Source organism: Gossypium raimondii, chromosome 4 (genome assembly GCF_025698545.1).
Source record: "Gossypium raimondii isolate GPD5lz chromosome 4, ASM2569854v1, whole genome shotgun sequence".
Lineage (NCBI taxonomy): Eukaryota > Viridiplantae > Streptophyta > Magnoliopsida > Malvales > Malvaceae > Gossypium > Gossypium raimondii.
The window spans coordinates 15,461,488-15,488,823 of NC_068568.1; the positions used below are offsets into that span (position 1 = coordinate 15,461,488).

The following is a 27,336-nucleotide window of genomic DNA, read 5'->3' on the forward strand; positions in this document are numbered from 1 at the left end:
TGCACATATCCATCAAAATTGAAAACTCCAATTTCCTTGAAGTACTTGGAGAAGTCAGCATGACAGTTGTATATTCAGGTTCAACACTTAGCTTGACTGGTTCTTCTTTTGGCTTAACCCTTGGTTTAGGAATGTTTGATTCCTTATCAGATTCTTCCTCTTTAGTGTTTGTGATTGAATTAGCTTTAGTTTCAGTTCCATTTGTTGACTCCTCTGTATTCGGCTCTTCTTGGTCGCCTTGATTCAATTCATGCATCCTCTCTACTAATCTTTCAAGATCATAATTTGTAATGCATCCTTGAACATATCGCCCTTTCAAATTTGCTTGTGTTTTAACACAGGCCTCTAAGCAAAGTGAAGTCATTAATGATGGGAAATAAACACTTCCTGTCTTCCTTTTAGCACAATCGTGAATCTCCTTGAGGATGATTTTCCAACATTAATGGAATTTTCTGTCAAAATTGCATATAACAAAAGCATTCGTTCCATCGCGATGGTGGAACTATGTGAGATAGTCATAAAACTGTAGCGAATGAAATAAAACATACCTTTGCTACTGGTTTTAAGTATTCTCTTTGACAAGAATGGCTCCCATACTTTTTTATAATCCATATGGATCCCGGATTTGTCACAACATCAAGCACTTGTTGAAGAAAATCCCCATTGATATTGTCCATCATAGTGTAGTACTCATCTTCTTCAACATCAGGTAAATTAAACAAATCATTGATGGACTTAGAAGTAAGAGGTACCTTTTTCTTTCGAACGATGACTTCAGTAGTATCTTGCGTAGTCAAACTAGCATAGAATTCTCGAACTAGTTCATCATCGAAAAGTGAACGAGCATCACAAAATCGTTCCCACTTGAGAGCATTGAATTTCTTTCTAATCGTTATAGGGACAACCATCAAATCATTACTCTTCAAGTCAAAACCTTTTTCCGCCATCATAGGTTGATGCTTGAAGATTGAATCAAATCTCTTTTTCACTCCTTCATCGATCAAAATTAGGTTTTCAAGAGTAGTCTTTGAAGATCTGGTTCTTTTACAACACATGGTATCTTTTCTCGAAAATTCAGCAAAGTTTTTGTACAAAAGAGAAAAGAGAAATCGTCAAAGTGGGTAGAACTTGCTACAGCAAAAATCTTGCGACAGCAAGGCTAGTGCGACGGGGATGACAATGTGCGACAGTAACAGCAGTGCTTCGGCAATCTCTTTATGGTGGCAATAGGGAATTTCGGCAAAAAGGGAAGAGAACTAGGGTTTCTTTTGAGATTTGAGGTTGACGACACAAAAGAGAGATTTAGGGATTTTTTTAGAGTGTAAGCAAATTGCTTTGAGGCTTATGAAAATTAGTAGAATGGAAAGGGGTTTATATAGGGGCAAATTAGGGCAACATGTAGCAAAAATTTACATATTAGGGTTACTTGGGCGGCAAGCAATAGGTGTGACGGTAAGGCATGAATTTTTTCCCTCCTTTTTGCTATATTGGGCCTCAAACTCAGACAGTATCTTACTAAAAAAAATTGATTAGTACTTGGGCAAATTTGACCCTCTTTATTAACATAAATATTTAAATAGAACAAATGAAATTAAAAAAATTTAAATATTTAAATAGAACAAATGAAATTAAAAAAATTTAAGTCTTAATTAGAAAATTTCTTCTTCAAAAATTACATTAAATTAATTCCCAGGAAAGGTTGGAGGGGTCACAGCGGTCCCGCTTAAGTTCCAATCTCCTTAGACATTATTAATTAAATATAAAAAGTTAAGAAAATATGCTCTAATTATTTATTTATTTACAAAATGAGTTCATGAAAAATTAAGGGTTTGCTAATTTGAGCAAGGATTCAATTCGCTCAACTTCACCATCCCAGTAGTGTTTGAGACGTTGACCATTAACTTTAAACGTACCTCTGTAATTGTCGTATAATTTAATAGGTCCATAAGGATAAACTCAGTAGATGGTATAAGGTCCTTTCCATCGGGATTTAAGCTTCCCAGGAAATATCTTCAACCTTGAATTAAACAACAAAACCTTCTGACCTTCTTTAAACTCGCAAGGTTGTATATGACTATCATGCCATCTCTTTGATCTTTCTTTACACATTTTGGCATTCTCATAGGAAAACAACCTCACCTCTTCCAACTCATCAAGTTGTAACATCCTTCTCTCACCGGCTTGCTTAAGATCAAAGTTCAACTACTTCAAAGCCTAGTGAGCTTTATTCTCCAACTCTAATGGCAAATGACATGCATTTCCAAAGACTAACCGATAAGAAGTCATTCCTAACGGAGTCTTAAATGTTGTTTGATAGGCCCGTAATGCATCATCGAGCCTTTGAGACCAATCTTTTCTGTTAGGGCGTACTACCTTTTTAATGATACTTTGATTTCGCGATTCACTCTTTCAACTTGCCCATTAGACTAGGGGTGATAGGCAGTAGCAATCTTCTGCTTCACATCATATTTATCAAGAAACCACTTAAGCCATTAGTTCACAAAATGAGAACCTTCATCACTAATAATAGATCTTGGTGTCCCAAATCGTGTAAACACATGCTTATGTAGAAATCGTATGACTACCTTAGCATCATTTGTAGGGTATGCTTCAACTTCAACCCACTTGGATACATAGTCCACAGCAACTAAGATGTATTTGTTACCATACGAAGAAGGAAATGAGCCAAATAAATCAATGCCCCATACGTCGAAAAATTCAATCTCCAAAATGTTTGTCAAGGGAATCTCATTTCTCCTTGATAAGGGCATCTCATTCCTCATTGGTATATTTCCAGTCCTTTGGCATTTATCACAGTTCTTCACATAAGCATAAGTATATTTAAATAGTGTAGGCCAAAAGAAACCTGCTTGCAAAATTTTTGCTACAATACGTGAACCACCAAAGTGTCGCCCACTTGGATATGAATGGCAATGATACAAATCTCAGCAATCTCACTTTCAGCTACACACTTTCAGATTATATTATCTGCACATTGTTTAAACAAAAACGGATCCTCCCAAAGATAATACCGACTATCATGAAGGAATTTTTTCTTTTGTTGGTATGTCATTTCTCGAGGAATTATTCCACATGCAAGATAATTGTCAAAATCAACAAACCAGGGTATTTCATGAATTTGATTTACCTCAAATAAGTGTTCATCTGGGAGATTCTCGCTGATAGACACACATGACTGAGTTACCTCATTTTGCTCCAACCTCGACAGATGATCAACTATTTAATTTTCGACACCTTTTCTGTCTTGGATCTCAAGGTCAAATTCTTGGAGAAAAAGTATCCAATGAATTAGCCTTGGTTTTGCATTTTTCTTCGTGAGTAAGTATTTAATGGACGCATGGTCAGTAAATACTGTAACTTTGGTACCTATAAGATATGAGCTGAATTTTTCAAAAGCAAAAACTATAGCTAAGAGTTCTTTTTCGATTACCATATAATTGCATTGGGCTCCCGTCAAAGTTCTATTTGCATAGTAGATAAGGTGAAACACTTTATTTCTTCTTTGACCCATCACAGCTCCAACGGCATAGTCACTTGCATCGCACATCAACTTAAAAGGTGTGTTCCAATCAGGTCTAACAATTATTGGGGTTGAGATTAACCGCTTCTTTAGCTCTTCAAAAGCTTCTAAACATGATTTGTTGAAATCAAACACTGTATCTTTCTCTATCAACAAACACAACGGTTTAGAAATTTTTGAGAAATCTTTGATAAACCTTCGATAAAAACCAGCATGGCCTAAGAAACTTCTGTCTCCTTTCACATTCATTGGGGGTAGTAATCTTTCAATTACGTCCACCTTTACTTTATCGACTTCAATTCCATTTTTTGAGATCTTATGACCTAAGACAATCCATTTCTTGACCATAAAATGGCATTTTTCCTAATTAAGGACAAGATTCATCTTTTCGCATCTCTTCAGTACCTTAGCTAAATTACTCAAACAGATATCATAACTGTTACCAAAAATAGAAAAATCATCCATGAAAAGCTCAACAAAATTTCCAAACATATAAATAAATATTGCCAACATGCATCGTTGAAAAGTTGCAGGTGCATTCCATAAACCAAAAGGCATTCGCCTAAAAGCAAACGTACTGTATAGACAAGTAAATGTTGTTTTATGTTGGTCCTCCGGGGCTACAAGTATTTGTTTATATCCCAAATAGACATCTAAAAAACTATAGAATTCATTACTAGCCAGTCGATCTAACATCTGATCATAAAAGGCAATGGAAAATGGTTCTTCCGAGTGGCTTTGTTCAACTTTCTTAATCAATACAGATTCTCCAACCGGTAACAGTTCTCGTTGGAATTAAGTCGTTACGCTCATTTTTAACATTCGTGATTCCACCTTTCTTCGGCACACACTACATCGGATTTACCCACGAACTATCTGAAATAAGATAGATGATTCCTGCATCTAACCATTTGATCACTTCCTTTCTCACAACTTCTTTCATAATAGGATTGACCCTCCTTTTCCCATCAATTCGAGCTTTTTCACCTTCTTCTAAAATGATTTTATGCATGCAAAAAGAAGGGCTTATACCTCGAATATCAGCTATGGTCCAACCAATTGCTTTCTTAAATTTCTTTAAAACAGCAATTAGTTGCTCCTCTTGATCTTTCATCAGTTCTGCTGAAATATTCACAAGCAAAGTAGAACAATCACCTAAATAAACGTATTTCAAATGGGAAAGAAGTACCTTTAGTTTGAGTTTAGGTGGTTCTTCAATTGACAAATTGGGTTGCACAAATTCTCTAACTTCCAACTCCAACGGTTCAAACTGTGTGGATTGAATAAAATTTCCCAGATTGGATTCCATGAAAGCCATGTTTTCTTCACCTTCTTCATCCTCCAAAGGGTCAAGATCTAAGGCTTTCTCCAATAGACCTTCTTCAAAATTGCTTTCCATAGAAACCAAGGTTTCTATCTCTTCCATAACTGAACAATTCTCCGCTGGATCAGGAAATTTCATCGCTTTAAGAATGTTAAAGGTTACTTGATCATTTTGAACTCGCATGGTGAGTTCTCCTTTCTACACATCAATTAACGTTCTTCCCGTGGCTAAGAAAGGTCTCCCAAGGATGATCAGCACTTCCTTGTCCACTTTAAAATCTAAGACAATGAAATCAGTAGGAAAAATAAATTTATCGACTCTTACCAAAACATCCTCGATCTTTCCTTTGGGATATGCTAAAGATCAATCCGCTAGCTGAAGCGTCACAGTTGTAGGTCTTACTTCACCTATCCCTAACATCTTGAAAATAGACTTAGGCATCAAGTTGATACTCACTCCTAAGTCACACAAAGCTTTACCATAGTAGGAGTCACCAATGTTACAGGGTATAGTAAAACTTCCTGGGTCTTTCAATTTCGGTGGCAGTTTGTTCTTGAGGAACGCACTGCACTACTTTGTCAAGGCAAAAGTCTCATACTCACTCAGTCATTTCTTCTTGGACAGTATATCCTTCATAAACTTTACATAATTCGACATTTATTCTAAATCCTCCACCAATGAAATATTGATGTGTAACTACTTCAGAACATCCAAAAATTCCTTGAATTGCACCTCATATTTCTGCTTGTTTTGCTACAATCTTTGTGGATATGGAGGTGATGGAACTTTCGGTTGAACCAGACAACTTTTTTGAGTAGGTAAATCTTCATCCAAAGAAGATGTTAAAATATTTGAATTCACTAAGTCAGGGTTTACCTTATTAGACTTTGCAGTTTTTGATTCCTTTGGTGTAGGAACTTCAACAGCTGGTTGATTCTTCTCAACGGACTTCTCTTCGACATCAATCAATCAGGGTTCTAGAATTTTACCACTTCGTAATGCCACTTCCTTGATATGTTCTTTACCCAAATTTCTTGGATTCTCAGTATTGCTCGGCAAGGTTCCTTACTGTCTATTACATAGATCCATAGCTAACTGTCCCATTTGGTTTTCCAAATTTTTCAGTGTTGCTGCTTGGCTTTAGATCAAAGTGTCATTCTTTGGCATGTAGACTTTCAACAAGTTCTCCAAACTGTTTGATGCCTCAGCTTGAGGTGGTTTTGAAGCTTGCTAATTAAACCTTTGAGATTGGTTGGGTCTTTGCTGCAATAAGTTGTTGTTCAGTCCATTTCCTTGGTTGCTCCAAGAAAAGTTAGGATGATTACGCCATGAAGGATTGTAGAAGTTGGACTCGGGATCTTGTCCACTCCTATTTTGATAATGGTTCCCTACATAGTACACTGACTTGGGATTTGATGGACAATTCTCAAAAGAATGACCTTCCCCACAGTACACAAAGGAAATTGTTTCAAACGTACTTGGTGACTGAGCTACAAAATTATTAGTACTATTAGCGGTTAACTGTTTTAACATAGAGGAAATAGACGATACCTGAGCTGATAACGAAGTGAAAGAGTCAATTTCATGAACTCCGGCTATGCGTCTTTCTGAAGCTATTCGATTTGTTGGCCATTGATTGTTATTACTCGCGATCCTCTCGATGATCTCATAAGCCTCATTATAAGACTTAGACAAAATTGCACCATTCGCGGAAGCATCTACCATCAATCTTTTATGTGCATTGAGACCATTATAGAATGTCTCAACTGGATACAGTGAGGAATCCCATGATGAGGACACTTACCAAGTAACTCCTTGAACCGCACTCAAGCCTCATACAAAGACTCATCATCCAATTGTTGGAAAGTTGTGATCTCGTTCCTCAACTTAGCGTTTTTGCTAGGTGGGAAATACTTAACAAAAAATCTCTCTGCTAATTCTTGTCATGTAGATATGGAACTTGGTGGCAATGAATTGAACCATGCTTGTGTTCGATCTCGCAACGAGTACATAAACAACTTCAACCTTAGTGCTTCTTCAGTCACACCGGCTATCTTGAATAAATCACTCACCTCCTTAAACAATCGAAGGTGGAGATGTGGATCTTTCGTGGGCATACCACTAAATAGGCCCACCGTTTGTAGCATTTGAAACATCACTAGTTTCAATTCAAACTGGGTTGCCTCAATATCTGGCCTTCTAATTCCTAGGTTTAACTCACTAAAAAGTGGCACAGTATATTGTTTGATGCATCGATCCCTATCATCAGCAATGAAGATAGGATTTCGTACATAAACGATTTCATTACCTTGGTCTTGATTCTGATTTCCAAGGTCCATCTCAACTTGTCTTTGAGTTGTTCGTTCACGTCTTCTTTGTCTGAAAGTTCGCTCAAATTCAAGATATATAGGGAGTAAATCGATAATTCAATCTATGCTCATAAACACCTGAAAAGAAAATCACAAGAATTAAAAAGAATAAGTTAATAATGTTAGAAATAAATCAATTTGAAATTAAATAATTTCACGAAAAAAATGACTATGGCAACAGTTGACATTCCCTGGCAATAGCGCCAAAAACTTGTAACGCTTAGGTTTGTGCAGGTGTACACAGTCGTTATCAAGTAATAAGTAAGTACCAAGTTATCGTCTCCATAGGGATTGTATTTATGCTAAGTCACTTAATTTGTAAAATTATATTAACAATTTGGTAAATAAAAACACAATATAGTTGAAAAGTGGTGATTAAAATATATTAAACTAAATGCAATGATCCCTAATGCAAATTAGCTGAAGTATGCAACTATATGAATGAAATAGATTTTAGTAAAATTAAACACATTTGCAACAATTATAACATAAATAAACTAGGACAATTACTTTAATTAAACTCAATTTATTATCAACATGCTTAATAACATTTGGAAAAGCATTCCATGGCAACTCGATCTTTCATGAGTTTGGCAACCACATTAGGTCCTTTCGGAATCCTTTACTTAGTAAGTACACATTTTACTGATCCTTATTTACTAAGGGTTTCTTAGCATTCGTGTGAGGTAACAGGGACGTGTTAGGTTTGAAACAATTTAATCACACAAATCTAAAAACTATGTAGATAATAGAGCTTGGTTAGAGTTATTACGCAACCTACAATTTAATCGTGTTAGGATCTAAATTGAGCATGCACATTTCAATTATGCGTCCATTAGCCGTCGTCTGGTTTGGATCGCTCAACTAATTTAGGTGCATTTCAATCATGTATTAACAACATACAGACTTGATTTTAATTGAAAACATGATCGATTGAGGCACAAACATTATAAGCATGAATCAAATAAATATTATTTAACCAAAGCAATCATCCTAGCTTAAATAAAATTAAGCACATTGTTGTAAACAAGAACAAATAACACATAGCAAACATTTTTATATTAAGTTAAAGAAAAGAAAGATTAAACCCAATTCAGAGTGGCTATCACCCAAGACTCTGACTGACGAGACTCCTTCATTCCTTTGCTTTGCTCCTTTGCTGATGGTTCTCCAAGGTGGTCGACTAAGGGTTCTTTAAGAGGCTTAATTGCTAAAATCTCTATGAAGAGATGATGCTAGGCGTGGGAATGGAAAAGGCTAAGACAAAAAGAGAGAATATGCTTGAGGGATGATGAATGAAGGAATGAGAGGGTCTTATTTATAGGTAAGGAGAGAGGGATAGTTTACTAAAAATAGGAGTTTTCATCTTTTGAAGAATCTTCCATGGGTGGCTGGCCATAATTTTAGTAAGTTGAGCTAATTTTTCCTTGATTTATGGTCAATTTGAGTGGCACAACAACTTAGAACTGAGACTCGATCAAGTGCAAATCTTCCGGTAAATCTCTAATTTCTTCAACTCTTTAAGGACCTTGTGCAATTAAACCAAAACTGGTTTATGGACAGCCACGTCCAGCCGAATTTGGGGTTGACTTGGTCTCCAATTTGGACGGTTTTGTAATCCAGCAAAGCTATCAGACCTGTCCAAAATAAATCAACAAGTTAGAGGACCAAAGAATTAAATTTATCCAATTTAATTAATTAATTAAAACCCAAATTATTAATGAAATATTTTAAAATGAATTATTAAATATAATTTTATATTTTATTATTTAATTTAATCATGCATGGCCCACTTTATGTCTTAAAAAATATATTATATTCAAATTAATATAAAAATAAGCCATTTATTGCATGAAAACTATATAATAAAGCATAAAATCACATTTTAATAATTTCTATGTCCTAATTTCATATTTTTCACATATTTCATTAATTTATTAAACAATTGCTTAATTTTAACAACGGATTTAAATAAAAAGGTGATAAGTTACATAGGAAAAATCTTATATATTTTTCCGTTTACACACGCACTGGACCGGACTTACCCATGAACTATCTGAGATGGGGTAAATTATACTCTCATCTAACCCCTTGATGATTTCTTTCTTGACTACGTCCTTCATGATAGGGTTCAATCTTTGTTGTCCATCAATCGTCCCTTTTTCGCCATCTTTTAAGATAATCTTGTGCATGCATACAAATGGACTAATTCCGTGAATATCGACTATGGTCCATCCGATAGCCTTCTTGAATTGTTTCAACACCAGGATGAGTTTCTCTTCTTGCTCAGTAGTTAATTCTGTTGAAACAATCACAGGCAGAGTAGAAGAGTTACCTAAATAAACATATTTCAAATGTGAATGAAGTACCTTCAGTTCTAATTTAGGTGGCTCCTCGATTGACGCTTTTGGTTGGGCATAATCCCTTTTCTCTAACTCCAAAGATTCAAAGCAGGATTGCAGATTAAATCCCCTTTGATTAGCTTCTAAAAGCTAAGTATTCATCCTACTCTTCATCATTAGAAGGATCTAATGTCAAAATTTGTTCGAATAGATCCTCAACATAATTGAGTTCCTTATCCACGATTAAATCCTCTAAATCGAACTCTGCAGAACAATCATCAATTCTATCAGGAAATCGCATGGACTTAAAAATGTTAAATGTTACCTAATCATCCTGAACACGCATAGTAAGCTTGCCCTTCTGCACATCAATAAAGGTCCTTCCGGTTGCTAAGAATGGTCTTCTTAAGATGATTGGCACCTCTTTGTTTGCTTCAAAGTCTAGAATCACAAAGTCAGTAGGAAAGATAAACTTGTCTACACGTACCAATACATCCTCAATTTTTCCTTCTGGCTGTGCTAAGGATCGATCTGCTAATTGAAGTGTAACCGTAGTAGGTCTAATTTCACCTATCCCCAACTTCCTAAATATTGACATGGGCATCAAGTTGATACTCGCACCCAAGTCACATAGTACCTTACCACAATATGTTGCTCCAATATTGTAAGGTATGGTAAAAAATCCAGGATCTTTTAATTTTGGGGGTAGTTTATCTTGAATATATGCATTGCATTCCTTTGTTAGGGCTACCGTCTCAAATTCTCCAAGCCTTCGTTTTTTAGACAGGATATCTTTCTTGAGTTTGACTTAGTTCGGCATTTGTTCAAGTGCTTCAACCAACGGGATGTTGATATGAAGTTGCTTGAGTACGTCTAGGAACTTCTTGAATTGAATTTTCTGCTTCTGCTATTGAAGTCTTTGAGGGTAGGGTGGTGGAGGTTTCTTTACTGGAACTGGTTGATTCATTTTCTATGGCAATTCTGCATCTAACGGAGTTATTAGTTGATCAGAATTAGCTGGTTCAAAAGTTACCTTGTCAAATTTTGCAGATTCAATTTCCAGTGAAACTGGAATTTCAACACTCGGTTGAACTTCCTTTGAGTCTTGAGCGTCAACTAGCTCCTTCTCAACTTCGACGGAATTGGGCTCTAAAGTCTTTCCACTCCTCAATGTTAACGCTTTACAATGCTCCTTCCCTGGATTCCTCAGATTCTCCGTATCACTAGGTAAAGCACATTGTGGTCAGTTTCTGAGTTTAGTTGCAAGTTGGCCCACTTGATTCTCCAAATTCTTTAAAGAGGCATCTTTTTTTTCCCATGTATACCTTCAATAGATTCTCTACGCTATTGGATGGTTCATCTTGGGCTAGTTTCTAAGCTTGTTGGGAAAAACTAGGTGGCTGGGTCGATCTAGGTTGGACATAATTGTTACTGGTTCCTGCCCCTTGGTTACTCTAGGAAAAATTTGGGTGGTTTTGCCATGATGGGTTATAGAAATTGGATTGCAGCCCTTACCTTCCTCGATTTTTGTTCTGGTTACCCATGTAATACACAAATTCTGGGTTCAATGGACATTCTTCGAACAAATGTCCTTCCCCACAATAACCATAGGCTACATTTTCAAATTGATTCAGTGGTTGTGCTGTAAAATTATTACACCATTAATAGTAAGATTTTTTAACGTTAAGGATATTGATGATACTTGAGATGCGAGTGAAGTAAGAGCGTCTACTTCATGTATTCTAGTGACTCGTCTTCCTGACGCTGCTCGATTGGTTGGCCATTGATAATTTTTGCTGGCAATTCTCTTAATGATTTTATAAGCCTCATTATAAGACTTAGAAAGGAGAGCACCATTAGCAGAAGCGTCCATTACCATCCTCGTGTGAGCATTGAGACCATTATAAAATGTCTCAAGTTGTATCCAATATGGGATTCCATGATGAAGGTACTTCCATAATAATTCTTTGTACCTTTCCCATGCCTCATACAATGACTCATCATCCCACTACAGCAAAACAGGTTTTTAGTGGCATTTTTAGCGATGTTTGGATAAAAAATGTTGCTATAGATCGAACATTAACGGCGCTTTCTGAAAAACGCCGCTATAGATTGAGCATTAGCAGCTCTTTTCGAAAAACGTCGCTATAGATCGAGCATTAGCTGCGCTTTTTGAAAAGCGCCGCTATAGGTCAACAATTAGTTGGCTTTTTGAAAAACGTCGCAAAAAATTAAGTACAATGTCGTCATTATATGTTGAGCTTTAGTGGCATTAGCGATGCTTTTTGAAAAACACCGCTATAAATCAAGCATTAGCTGCGCTTTTTGAAAAACGTCGCTATAGGTCGACCATTAACAGCGCTTTTTGAAAAATTCCACAAAAACTTAAGCACAATGCCTCGTTTTATGTTGAGCACTAGTGGCATTAGCGGTGCTTTTTGAAAAACGCCGTTATAGGTTGAGCATTAGTGGCGCTACTTGAAAAATGCCGCTATAGATCGAGAATTAGCGGCGCTCTTTGTAAAATGCCTCTATAGATCGAGCTTTAACGGCGTTTTATCAAAAATACCGCAAAAAAAATTTTATCTATCTATTTATTATTTAACTGGTTTATTTATATTAATTAAAATACAATTTATTTTTAATTGAATATTTAAATTCTTCAAAAAATATAATGATCGTCAAAAAAATTTGAAAGTAAAAACATAGAAAATATTTGTTAAAATTAAAAAATTAAAATACTATTATTTAACATAATTTTAAAGTTTTTGGGTACATGATTGATTGTTTTTAATTGATATATTAAATAATTTCTTATATAATCGTAAAAGAGATAATATTAATTTTAAAGTATTGAATTAATTATCATTATAGTTTAGGGTTTATGGTTTAGGGTATATAGTTTAGGGTTTAAGGTTTAAGGTTTAGGAGTTACTATTTTAAAGTTTATGGATTATGGGTTTAGGGATTATGGTTTATGGTTTATGGTTTATGGTTTATGGTTTAAGCGTTGGGGTTTAAAGTTTAAGGGTTAGAGATTTAGGGTTTATGGTTTATGGTTTATGGTTTATGGTTTATGTTTTATGATTCAGTGTTTAAAGGATAGGGTTTAAGGGTTTAGGTTTTAGATTAATTAGTATTTTTAATTTATATATTAAATAATTTCTTATATAATTGTAAAGAGATGATATTAATTTTAATATATTAAAATTATGATTATAGTTTACATTATTTAAGACATAATAGAGAAACTTTATATATATTAAATGGTTTAGGATTTATGGTTTACTTGAGATTTGTTAAATGATGAAATTTTATACAATCAATTAATGCTTTTATATTTAAAAATATTTAATTTAAACCATTTGATATATTTAAGTATTAGATTTTTAAAAATATTGATAAATAAATAAATAAAAAGTAAGAGATTGATATGGATAGGTAACTATCTATTTTGGATAGGACCAAATTACAACAAATAAAAATGAAGTACAAAATCTAAAATCATTCCACATCGAACATCTAGCAAAATAGTTATATTTTAGTTAGGAAGAAATATCTCTAATAAAATGGAGATTAGATCAGAAAAGAATAATATAAAATCATGATTAACGTCTCAATCTTAAATGTTAAAAATAAAAAAAATTAAAATACTATTATTTAAAATAATTTTAAAGTGTTTTGGGTATATGACTGATTAAGTTTTTAGCGGCGTTTGGACAAAAAACGCCGCAAAGGTTAATTAGGTTGAGCAATAGTGGCATTTTTGGCTCCAAACGCCGCAAAAAGTTGAACAATAGTGGCGTTTTTGGTCCAAACACCGCAAATATGTATTAAAAGATTACAAAACGTTGTCGTTTTTTATCTGCGTTTTTAGTGGCGTTTTTACTAAAACGCTACAAAAGGATATGCGTTAGTGGTGTTTTCACGAAAAACACCGCGAATATGTTTTAAGAGTTTGCAAAACATTGTCGTTTTTAGCTGCGTTAGTGGCGCTTTTGATAAGCGCCGCAAATTTTAATTAAACTAACTTAAACGACGTCGTTTATTTAGCCCTGAATTTCCTTAGTTTTCCCCAAGTCAGATTTCCCCGATTTCATTTACCCAATTTCCCAACTTCTTTTCCCCCAATTTCCCTCAAGTTATTGTTCCCCAAATTATTTTCCCCAATTTCCCCCAAGTTATCCTATTCCCAAATAAGTTTCTTATTTCCTAATAAAAAAAATCACTTTCTATTCCCAAATCAGTACCACCTCCACCTATCCAACGTCGTTGCCATCTCCACTTTGGCGGCCGCTCTGTTGCCCGCTTCCTCTATCGCCGGCGCCTATCACCATTGTGTCGTCTTGCTCGTTCTTCCATCAAGACACTGTGGAGTGTTGTCATTCCAGTCAAATGTCATTTTCACTGACTCCATTTTTTTTAGAGTCTAATTTCTATTCACGGACTCCATTTTCAGGATTTGAAGGTCAGTTTTGGTCATCTCTCGATTAATTTAGTAAAGTTTGTCTCTTTTTTTCTTCGATATTTATCTTTTTTAGTTTGCTATGTATAAATTTTTTATTGAAATTATCTGTTTCTTGAAATGGGTTTATTTTGAAGTTTTAGTCTTATTATTATTGTTGTTATTTTGGGGAGTATGTCAATGTTTCTGGAATGAATAAGCTGTGGCTAGTTCATTTTGTGAGAACTGAACTTGTTAAGTTAATTTCTTTTAGTAATCCAATAATTAGGGTTCTCTCCCTTAGTGAGTTCAAATTTTGGAATCATTTTTTTTAGAAATTATTAATTTTTAAGCATTACTTAGTTGCATTTGCAGTATCTTTTGTGGCATAATATTAAGTACTGAACTGTTATCAATTTTGATTATTTGTTCATAAAGTGTTTGATGTTTTGAGCGTACCAAATAATCAAAAACAAAAATCTGTTGTTCATAAACTGGTAAAAATTTGGTTAACTTGTGAACTGGTACAAAAACTAGTTCATAAATATTTGAACTCTTGTAATAAAAAAACTCTTTAGAAATTTTCCTTGAGCTATTAAATGTTTAGAATATTTAATATTTTTTATTTTTATTAGATTTTTAGAGTTAAACCAATTGTGCATTTAGCTGGTTTTTTATCACTATTGTAGTTATATTTTTACTTTTTTTACAATATTAATGATAGCAATAAGGGTCACACTTGTTTAAACTCATATCAAATAAGTAATTGACACAAGTTCTAACCAATACTCCGTACAAATCAAGATAACATAAAATTTTAACAATGAAAATGATTAGTGTCACTTCAATTGCCCATACTAGCTTAGACTCAAATTGTCCCATTTATTTCTTCTTATCTTAATAGTTTATTATAGAAAGTAGTTAACACTGTTTTTTTCTCTATAGGGGTTAAATTATTTAATTTATTTCAAGATAGATCAAATTATTGAGTACCACAGATCTCTTGAGTTTTGTGGAAGTTTACCTTTCGATCATTAATCACAAATATTATGATTTATCACATTATATGTACCAAATTATGGTACTTTAAAGATAACATAACATGATTTATCGTATAAGTTATATGATTTAAAGATAACATAATAACCATAATTTGGTTTAGGCATTAAATAAGCCTGATTACGATCGTCTATTCTCTAACGAGTGCCTAGTTTAGGGCAATACAAGCTGTTGAGAAGATATTTCATGTAGAAAAGAAATTTGCTGGTGGTGTGTGGAGCTCACCTTTTTTTCCCATCAATGAATTGGAACTCAATCTATAAGCCTAGGTAAAACTTGAAAAGGAATAAAATAAGCGATACTTCCAATCCTTTCTAACACTTCAAGTTTTGATAGTAACAAATTCTAAGTAGAGGCCAGGAGGAGAGTTAGATTCTTCGACAGTTCTATTATTTAGCCACTAGTTGCTGGTTTGCCAAACGAATTCCACTAATTTACTTGAGATAACCTTGAGCTTTGTCAAATTACATGACATCTTTTCTTGTTATTGCGATCAAAGCTAAAATGACCAGACATAGGTGGTCTATTCTTTGGGCCAATTATAGTTTCTTTATTATGTCACTTTAATTAGTTCATTTCAATTTTCAAATGAAAAACATCTAAAAGATACATAAACTATGGACCACTAATGGAAATTCAAACATTTTTTAGGGTTGAAATCTAAATTTTCATTTTTGTAACAACCCAAACCTGGTCTAAACGTTATGACCGAATCTGATGATGTCATATTGTAACACCCCTTTCTCGTATTCGACGCCGGAATAGGGTACGAGGCATTACTAGAAGACATACATTTGCATACGTATTAAACCGAGTTACAAAATTTCATCCGAATTAAAACTTTTAAATTATTAACGTGCTTTTATAATTTTTTTACAACATATCCTCGAAATATTATATTCATAACACATAGGGCCTACGAGACCCGATATTTACTCATGTAATTCAAAGCTTCATTTCCATTTCATTCAATTCACAATTTCTCATGTTCACAATTCAAATCAATTTCTCAATCCAATATATATATTTCAATCATCTAAGAATATAATTCAAGTTACGAACTTACGAGTTAAATTATAGAAATACCAAAATTAGGGATATTTTGGTAATTTTCTATTTTCTCAATTTTCACCCAATCTTGATATAAATTAATATTTCATTCAATTTATTAATTTAAATAATAAAACAATTCATTTCATCCCATTTGGTCACTTTTTGACATCTTTACCAATTTACCCTTAAAATATTATTTTTATTCAATTTAGTCCTTGAACCTAAAACATGCAAATTGGTCATTTTAATGAGAAATGATGCTAGTTTAAATCATTTATTTTCCTCCTCCTCCTCTCCATTCCACATCCTTAATGTATAATATGCTTATATGTAACATTATCTATAATTCCACCATTTATTTATATATTAATTCAAAGTTGTCCACTTGAGTCATAGTCACTAAATTATTTATATCTTTAGCTACGGAACTCCAAATTAAGATCTGCTAAATTCCTATGAAATTTAACTCACATATCTTCTTACCATAATATTTTCAGAATTTTAGTTTAGCCAATAAGTACAGTTTATTCTTTAAAGTTTCCCTATTTTCTTGTTTGACAGTTCCGACCCTCTTCACTAAAAATTAATTATCTCTTGGTAAAAATTTGAATGATGTTTCCATTTGTTTATATTGAAAATAGACTCATTAAGGATTTTAAAATATAAATTTAAGTCTCTAATTATTTTTATTAAATTTTTCATGATTTTCCAAATTCAAAATAGGGGAACCCGAATTCATTCTGCCCTTATCTAACAAAAGTTATTATATCTCATGATTTACAATTCCATTACTTACACCGTTTCTTCTATGAGAAACTACACTTAATAAGATTTAATTCCATCTTTTATTCATACTCTAATACGATTTTCACAATTTATGGTGATTTTTCAAAGTTAACCTACTGCTGCTGTCCAAAACTATTTTAGTGCAAAATGTTGATTACTAGGTGCATAACTCCCTTATTCCCTTTCTTTATAATATTTCCCATCACTTTCACTTATTTCTCTTCACTAATATATCAAGAAATTAAGACCGTATATAATAAAACTCTACTATAACATTATTTCCATGCTTTTTCAATAATATCAAACTTAAAAATATATTGAAATCTTGATGTTCTTACCTTTTGCTATTGATTTCAATCTTTAACTTGATTTTCTCTCTCCTCCAGCTTCTATTTCTTGAATCTAACTTGATATTCTAGCTCCCCATTGTCTCCTTATCAATTTTCTCTCTTGGTGGCTATGGAAATTTCTTTGATTTCTAAGTGAAAATGGTGAATTTTTGGTGGGAGGACCAAATTGTAAAGAAAGGAAAACTTCTTTCTTTTCCTTTCTTCTCACGTTGGTTGCATGGAAAAGATGATAATTTTCTCATCATATTTCCTCCCTTTTATATTAATCATTTAATAATAAAATAATACTAAAAATCTTAATAAAATATTAATTAAATAACATTTATCTATTTAATTAATTAAAAATATCACAAACATCATCATTACCTTCTAGAATTCTCTCTCTATTTGACCATTTTGCCCTTTATAATCTTTTAAAATTTCATCCTTGAGTCATCACATAATTGGGTAAAATTGCAATTTAGTCCCTCAAAATTCTTCACCTTTTCAGTTTGGCCCTTATTCATCCATTTTCCTTACTTTCTAGATTATTCCACTTTTAAAATATTTACAATATTGGTCCTTCAAATTTTTCGTATTTACACTTTAACCCCTCAAATTTTGAGTATTTACTCTTGGGCAACAAAACGTTTCTCACTTTTGCAATTTAATCATTTCTTAAATTAATATGTTATAATATACTTCCCAATGTTGACATAACTCAATATTACCCTTTTATCACTTTATTTCCTTATTTTACAATATCAAGGATATTATCTTACTTTCTTATTGTAGTAATTTTCGGTATTACATTTCTCTCCCTTAAAATAAATTTCGTCCTCGAAATTTCCTTGTTTTATTTTGATCATGAACTTCATCATTTCTATATTCTTTCGATTATCCTTTTCTATCCATTCTTATCACTAACATTTCTAGTTTTATATCACTTTGTACTTCCTTTTCAATAATATTATTCTTTTTACTTAATGGAGTTCTTATTTTTCTCTTTCTTCATAACCGTAAGTCCTTTCTTCATTTAGTTTTCTTAAAGTCATCTCTATCATTCTATAGTTCCCTTCGTACATATTTACTAGCTTAGTATTTGTATTCATTCTCTATCCTTTCATTTCACAATTTATTTTTAATTCAATATTTCAAACATGAATCGAGGTAAATATTTACCTTGTAACGAAAATTATTTATCTTTTTTAGCAGAGGCCCAGTAGATTAAACAGAATACTTAGGATATACAGAATTGATACAGAGGTGCATTATTATGCACTATTAAACAGAAAGCACTAAAGTATTATACAAAGAACATAAATATGCTAATAATCAGATAGCACTGATGTGCTAATAATCAGAGAGCACGCTAAACTCCCTTAATATCCTAATAGTTCTAATCTCATCTACTTGGGCAAGTTATTTCATGCATGCATATCACTTTTACACTTTTCTCATAATGCTTTTACATGAATTACAATATTCATCCGTAATTTACTAATAATCCATATCATGTACTTCACATATCACGTTTACATGTTTTGCAATTTAGTCATCAGCACAATATTTCTTGTAGCAAAACAATACACTTTCTAAATATGCATGCAAAATAGAACAATAACCGGTCATAAACCGACTAGACCAATAGGGCTTTCGTCTAACATTATAATTAGCTAACATTCTCACAACATAAGAACTCTATCAGAACCGAACAATTACACATACATATCTCTGAGAATAAAAGAATATATATAATATCCAGAAAAGATCATCATGTTCATTTCGACTGTAACCTTCACACACAGACATCTTTACCACTTAATTATCATTTCTCTGACTAATTATGTTATCACGAACCTCACTTTATTCAATTCACTAAAAAAAACTTCCAATTAATACATACATTCTTTTAGGTATCATACCTGAATATTTTGTCTCATCAAATTTAACTTCTTCTTTATTTACTTTCTTACTTGTTTACTTACTTGCTTGCTTAAACAACTCATGATTATAACTTACTCCTTCCTTATTGAAATTCTTTTCTCAACTGATAACTGAAATATTCTTAATCTTTGTACTCACCTGAATCTGAATCTATTTATCATACTTTTACTTGAACTTTCATGTAACATAATTTCTTTACTAGCCCGTTGAATTACTTGGAATACTAAGGATACTCAAGTCTCTTATCTGAATATAACATGCCAAAGCTATGTCCCAGACAGTCTTACATGGGATGTTTCCTGTACTGCTAATGCCATATCTCAGATATGGTCTTACATGGGAGTTCTCACATCGGTGCCCATGCCATGTCCCAGACATGGTCTTACGGGGGACCTCTCATCTCGGTGCCAACGCCATGTCCCAGACATGGTCTTACATGAGACCTCTCATAATTTCAATAATGCCAATGCCATGTCCCAGACATGGTCTTACACTAGCTCACACTTCGGTGTCGATGCCATGTCCCAGACATGGTCTTATACAAGATCGCACGCCGATGCCATATCCCAGATATGGTCTTACACGGAAATCACATATCACATGTTGCCACGGTCCAACCATGGTCTTTTCCGTCAATTCATCACATATCACTGAATGAAAGTACTCATTCCTGTGTTCTACTCAATTTGATCTTTCAATTTAATTTTCATACTATTATAATATTCATGGTTCAATAGCAAAGACATCAAACAAACATCATATTATTTCTAATTTAACAATTAAACATAAGATTCTATCATGTAAACATATTGATTACACTTATTCAAGCAAGTGTACATAAACATACATTCTATCTATTTGCGTATATTTACTTACCATATTTACTTAATTAAATATGTTGAGCACATAACATCATAGGCGCGCCAAGCAAACGCGGACGAGCATATCACCATATAAACTTTTATTTTATTCTACGTTTCTGCATTTCTCAACTCATGGTTGTCTTACTTCATACGTTAACACATACTTATCATGAATTTTTTATTCATACCCTTCTAAATTTCGTTTCATCATAAAAACATTTCAATCACCTCAACGTAAATTCTTTTTTAGCATTATTGGAAACAACTCGGTTAGAAGTCATTTCTGTCTTACAAAACAATTTCATTGGAGTCGGAAGATATTACATTATCACGAGTAATAAAATGGCATGTATAGCTAAACTCACATACACTATGTTAGTCCGAGAACCGACTAAATCATAGCATAGATATCACTAAATGTAACAACCCAAACCCGGTCTAAACGTTATGACCGAATCTGGCGATGTCATATTGTAACACCCCTTTCTCGTATTCGACGCCGGAATAGGGTACGAGGCATTACTAGAAGACATACATTTGCATACGTATTAAACCGAGTTACAAAATTTCATCCGAATTAAAACTTTTAGATTATTAACGTGCTTTTATAAGTTTTTTACAACATATCCTCGAAATATTATATTCATAACACATAGGGCCTACGAGACCCGATATTTACTCATGTAATTCAAAGCTTCATTTCCATTTCATTTAATTCACAATTTCTCATGTTCACAATTCAAATCAATTTCTCAATCCAATATATATATTTCAACCATCTAAGAATATAATTCAAGTTACACGAACTTACGAGTTAAATTATAGAAATACCAAAATTTAGGGATATTTTGGTAATTTTCTATTTTCCTCAATTTTCACCCAATCTTGATATAAATTAATATTTCATTCAATTTATTAATTTAAATAATAAAACAATTCATTTCATCCCATTTGGTCACTTTTTGACATCTTTACCAATTTACCCTTAAAATATTATTTTTATTCAATTTAGTCCTTGAACCTAAAACATGCAAATTGGTCATTTTAATGAGAAATGATGCTAGTTTAAATCATTTATTTTCCTCCTCCTCCTCTCCATTCCACATCCTTAATGTATAATATGCTTATATGTAACATTATCTATAATTCCACCATTTATTTATATATTAATTCAAAGTTGTCCACTTGAGTCATAGTCACTAAATTATTTATATCTTTAGCTACGGAACTCCAAATTAAGATCTGCTAAATTCCTATGAAATTGAACTCACATACCTTCTTACCATAATATTTTCAGAATTTTTGGTTTAGCCAATAAGTACAGTTTATTCTTTAAAGTTTCCCCTATTTCACTGTTTGACAGTTCCGACCCCTCTTCACTAAAAATTAATTATCTCTTGGTAAAAATTTGAATGATGTTTCCATTTGTTTATATTGAAAATAGACTCATTAAGGATTTTAAAAATATAAATTTAAGTCTCTAATTATTTTATTAAATTTTTCATGATTTTCCAAATTCAAAATAGGGGAACCCGAATTCATTCTGCCCTTATCTAACAAAAGTTATTATATCTCATGATTTACAATTCCATTACTTACACCGTTTCTTCTATGAGAAACTACACTTAATAAGATTTAATTCCATCTTTTATTCATACTCTAATTCGATTTCCACAATTTATGGTGATTTTTCAAAGTTAACCTACTGCTGCTGTCCAAAACTGTTTTAGTGCAAAATGTTGATTACTAGGTGTATAACTCCCTTATTCCCTTTCTCTATAACATTTCACATCACTTTCACTTATTTCTCTTCACTAATATATCAAGAAATTAAGACTGTATATAATAAAACTCTACTATAACATTATTTCCATGCTTTTTCAATAATATCAAACTTAAAAATATATTGAAATCTTGATGTTCTTACCTTGTGCTATTGATTTCAATCTTTAACCTGATTTTCTCTCTACTTCAGCTTCTATTTCATGAATCTACCTTGCTATTCTAGCTCCCCAATGTCTCCTTATCAATTTTCTCTCTTGGTGGCTATGGAAATTTCTTTGATTTCTAAGTGAAAATGGTGAATTTTTGGTGGGAGGACCAAATTGTAAAGAAAGGAAAACTTCTTTCTTTTCCTTTCTTCTCACATTGGTTGCATGGAAAAGATGATAATTTTCTCATCATATTTCCTCCCTTTTATATTAATCATTTAATAATAAAATAATACTAAAAATCTTAATAAAATATTAATTAAATAACATTTATCTATTTAATTAATTAAAAATATCACAAACATCATCATTACCTTCTAGAATTCTCTCTCTCTATTTGACCATTTTGCCCTTTATAATCTTTTAAAATTTCATCCTTGTGTCATCACTTAATTTGGTAAAATTGCAATTTGTTCCCTCAAAATTCTTCACCTTTTCAATTTGGTCCTAATTCATCCATTTTTCTTACTTTCTAGAGTATTCCACTCTTAAAATATTTACACTATTGGTCCTTCAACTTTTTTGTATTTATACTTTAACCCCTCAAATTTTGAGTATTTACTCTTGGGCAACAAAACGTTTCTCACTTTTACAATTTAATCATTTCTTAAATTAATATGTCATAATATACTTCCCAATGTTGACATAACTCAATATTACCCTTTTTATCACTTTATTTCATTATTTTACTATATCAAGGATATTATCTTACTTTCTTACTGTAGTAATTTTCGGGGTATTACAATTTTCCTCACCAAGGGCGGGAAAACTGGAAATAGGCATGACAACACGCAAAAATAAAAAGAGGGAAAAATCGATAAGATAAATAGACATAGTCCTCAAAACCTGCAATTTGAAAAAGAAAAGACTAGCGATGGAGAACTCAAGTTCGAGGAGCGAGTTGCAGAAGCTCATATAAGCCATAAAAATTTCAGAGGTAAGCTTTTATTATTATTGTTGTTGAAAATTTACTTTCCATTTCATTACATTTCCATATTTTTTGGATATTCTTTAGCGATTCAAGAAGTTATCTATGGTAATAGTTTAGGGTTTGAAGTTATGGAAATGGTAATGGTTTTTTTGGTTCCTGAGAAATTTGAAATGGAAAAGAAAATTATTGTACATTGCAGGTGGTAGAAGGCCGGACAGAACTGATTGCCAAATTAGTAGATTTACATTTATCTGAACAATCTGATGTGAAATCTCTTGCTGAATCCCTACTTGTATCCACTTTATTGCTATTTTCTTATAATGTTTTTTTCAATTTTTTGGGTGCATAATTTTTTTTCTATTTCTCAAGTATGTAAAATTTTCCATAAATATTTACTCTAAAGATAAGAAATTCTGGGAAGGATTGAAAGATTAGGTCGGTTTATGTGGAGTTCTCTTTTGAATTAGATTTGGTTTTCTCCTTCTTTTGTCATGTTATAGTTATTTCCTTAACAAGAGAATGGACATTCTGGGAAGATTATACTTGCTTGGATGTGTCGCAGTGTCTATTGAACAAGACTGTTTTGCATGTGGCTGCAAAATATCTTGATTTAGATATTTTCGAATGTTTATTACAGTTTCTTTTACTTGGATCAAAGGTATGTGTATTTCAATTTACTTTAAGATAGAATTCTCCCCGTGCTTGCTTGAATGCAACTCAAATTCAATGGCAGTTTCTTAAGTAATTTAACGTATGAGCCCTCTAGGCAAGCATATGGTGTGGAAAGTATCTTAAAATGACTGTTATGTCAACTGAGGAATCTCTAAAACAAGAACAGTGCAGCCTCGTTTACCAGGTACATGATTGTTGATAGTTTCAAGCATCAATCGCTTGTGAGGAGAACTTGTTAGTTGTTTGGAAAACTTTCCTTTATTAAAAAAAAAATAAGGGTTTGTCTTTGAAAAATTTGCTACTATGAATGCTGTCATTTGTTTTCCTTTCCTTTATTTGGATAAATAATTATATATTTTCAAATTTTGTTAGTCTTGAAATGATTCTTGTATGGCAGTGTCTTAGATTCTTATGATTGTTCTTGACTTCGAACTCATATCCATCATGCTATATTTTCTCATTTCATGTTGAAGGCGGGCTTTGTAATTTATGATTTGAGGTAAACACTTGCAAAGATGAAGTTAGTCATAGGTTCTACTTTGTAATTATAAAATGAAGTTAGGCATTTAATTAGCTAGTTATCAAATGCCTGAATTTAATGGCCTAATAGTTTCAAGCCCCAATCAAGGTGACTCTTCTATTTGTTTCCTTGATAAAAAGCTAGAGTCTTAATATCACAATGATGCATTGGAAAGTGCATTGAGGCACCTAGGGTTACTCCTATTTGACAACATTTCATGCTAAGCTACTTGACTTACACTTCTTGAGTCTATTTATCTGATGCATGAGAGTTAACTAATTCTTTCCATTACAAATATCATTCACTTTTAGTGGAAAAATGTAAGAGTTTTGCCTTCAGTGTTGAATGTTGAGAAAATTTAGTTGGTCTTCTAATATGAAATGCTTATATTTTATTCAATTCTGAAACTGTTCTAATATCTCTTATTATCTTAAAAGTTTTGTTTATCTTGTTAAACTTAATTTTGCAGCTGTTACTAGATTTTTTGAGCTTCTCTACTACTAGCTTTTCATCTATGGCCAAATACTCAGTTGTGACTGATAAGGAATCAATGGAGGTAATTGAAGAATTCATTCTAATATAGTTAAAGAATTCATTAGAACAGTTGAATCTGACAAAAGGCATAATATCTGAAATTAAGGTACCTAGTTCTTTTTTTTCCTTCTTAGCCATTAATCATTATTGAGTGTTAACATGGGGGATCTATGCTACTATATCTATGTTACTCTAACTCATCATTTTTTCTAAAGTGCTCATGTGTGACACTTGTGTTTGATGCATATTTGGACATGGATACATGAGCATGATCCTCAAAATATATGAAAATCCTTAAAAAAGTTGAGCATACCTGTATGGGATATATACCTTATCTGAAAATAAAGGCCATGCCTTCTTAAAAACCTGTTTAATGCATTATATAAATGTCTTCTTAAAATTTTGTTAGGGCTGAAGCATACATTAGTCTACTAAAATTTGCCGCATAAATGGAAATTAGCTAGGTGTCCACTGCACAACCTTCAATTAGACTTTAGATAAAAAAATTTCATTATTGAAGGCAAACTGCCTAGCTTGCTGCAAATGATGAGTTACAAACTGCCTTCATTTCTCCCATAAAGATCTGCCGAAATATGTTTCATCTAACAAGATTTTGGTTGTATTTTTGACATCATATTGATTTGTGAGTTACAATACTGAATGGAATTACTATTTCATGTAGCCAGGTGACCATATCTGACATGGAGATGAAGACTTGAGGTTCCTAGTTACTATTATTTGTGGTTATCGGAATTTTGTGGACAAATTAATATGATGATGATGTTTCAGCAGTCGCAAAATCCACAATCTTATACATTTTTTTTCTTGTTGTAAGAATATTTTTAACATTATAACTTTTAACATTATTATAAGAATATTTTGAATTATACTTCAATTATCAATTTATATCATATATCTTTCGTTAAATTTGAAGTATCATTTAGATTTGTCATTTTTGGTTAGATTTCATGCTTCAGGAAGGGTTGTATATGGATGAAAATTGAATGTTACAACTTTTCCAAAGTTAGTGGCCTTTTTTCATAAACGCCACTAAAGAACGGCACTTTTAGCGGCGTCTGTGATAAAAGCGTCGCTAAAGATCATGTTCTTTAGCAGCGTTTGTGAAAAAAAAGCCGCTAAAAGTCATTCTCTATAGCGGCGTTTGTGATAAAAGCGCCGCTAAAGGTCATGTTCTTTAACGGCGTTTGTGAAAAAGCGCCGCTAAAGGTCATGTTCTCTAGAGGCATTTTTGATAAAAGCGCCGCTAAAGGTCATGTTCTTTAGCGGCATTTTTTCATATAAACGCCGCAAAATTTAGTGGCGTTGTCTTTAGTAAGCGCCGCAAATAGTTTTAGCAGTGCTTATAGGCCTAAAAAACGCCGCTAAAAGCCTGTTTTGCTGCAGTGTCCATTAGTTGGAAAGCAGTGATCTCGTCTCTCAACTTAGCATTCTTGCTAGGCGGGAAATACTTCATAAGGAATTTTTCTGCTAACTCTTGCCATGTTGAAATTGGGTTTGGTGGTAATGAGTTCAACCAAGCTCGAGCTCTGGCCCTTAGTGAATATGGGAACAGCTTCAATCGTAATGCATCTTCGAGTACTCCGGCTAACTTGAAAGAATCACGCACCTCCTTAAACAGTCTTAAGTGTAGGTGAGGATCTTTGGTAGGCATTCCACTGAATCTTCCCACTGTCTGAAGCATCTGGAACATGACTGGCTTCAACTTGAACTATTGTGCCTCAATTTCAGGTCTTCTAATACCTGGATTAAGATCATGAAATACTGGCATGACATACTATCTTAAAGCTCTATCCCTATCATCAGCAATAAGGATAGGATTTTGAGCAAGGTTTGCTTCGTTTCCTTGATTCGAATTTTCAAAGTTCATCTATTCAGTCCTTCTCTGACTTACTTGTCTTCTTCGTTGTCGAAAAGTTCATTCAATTTCAAGGTCTACAGGGAGTAAATTGATGATTCGGTCAATACTTATAAACACTGAAATAATCACAGAAAAATTAACTAAGTTAAAATTTGAACAAAAAAATAAACCAAAATGCAAAACTAACAACTTCACAAATAATGAATTTTTTAAAACATAGTCCCCAGCAATGACGCCAAAAACTTGGAACGACAGAAATGTATTCTCAGAGCAAGTTCTACTATAGACTCCGCTACCATCATGGCATTGGTAAGTTCCTGAACTCCTCGACGTTGCAATTCTTGCACCGCCCATGGTTTCAACCCATCCGTAAAGGAGAAAAATGCTTCCTTCTAACTCAAATCAGAGATCTGGAGCATGAGTTCACTGAACTCCTGCACATACTCCCTAACAGTGCCTCATTGTATAAGCCACCGTAACTTTGCTCGAGCTTAATTCTCGGCATACTCGGGATAAAACTGCGCTTTAAATTCCTTTTGGAACTCCTCCCAAGTCCCAATCTCAGTCCCACCATGCCTCACATCAATGGACTTATGTGCAAGTGTACACAATCGCAACAAGTAATAAAGTGACAAGTAAATGTCGAGTTATCGTACCCACAGGGACTGTGAAAAGAATTATTTATGAATTCTATTTAAAACACTTTGGTGAAGAAAAATATTTTGTTTGAAGAGGGTGATTAAAAACTAAGA

The 27,336-nt window shown here is 33.0% G+C and overlaps 1 non-coding gene across 1 annotated transcript; it reads left to right on the forward strand.

Annotated features, from left to right (window-relative positions):
- The first annotated feature begins 6,647 nt into the window (after nucleotides 1-6,647).
- LOC128040671 (small nucleolar RNA R71) lies at nucleotides 6,648-6,754 on the forward strand. Its single transcript, XR_008195477.1, has one exon. It is a non-coding gene; the product is annotated as a small nucleolar RNA R71 (small nucleolar RNA).
- Nucleotides 6,755-27,336: the final 20,582 nt, after the last annotated feature.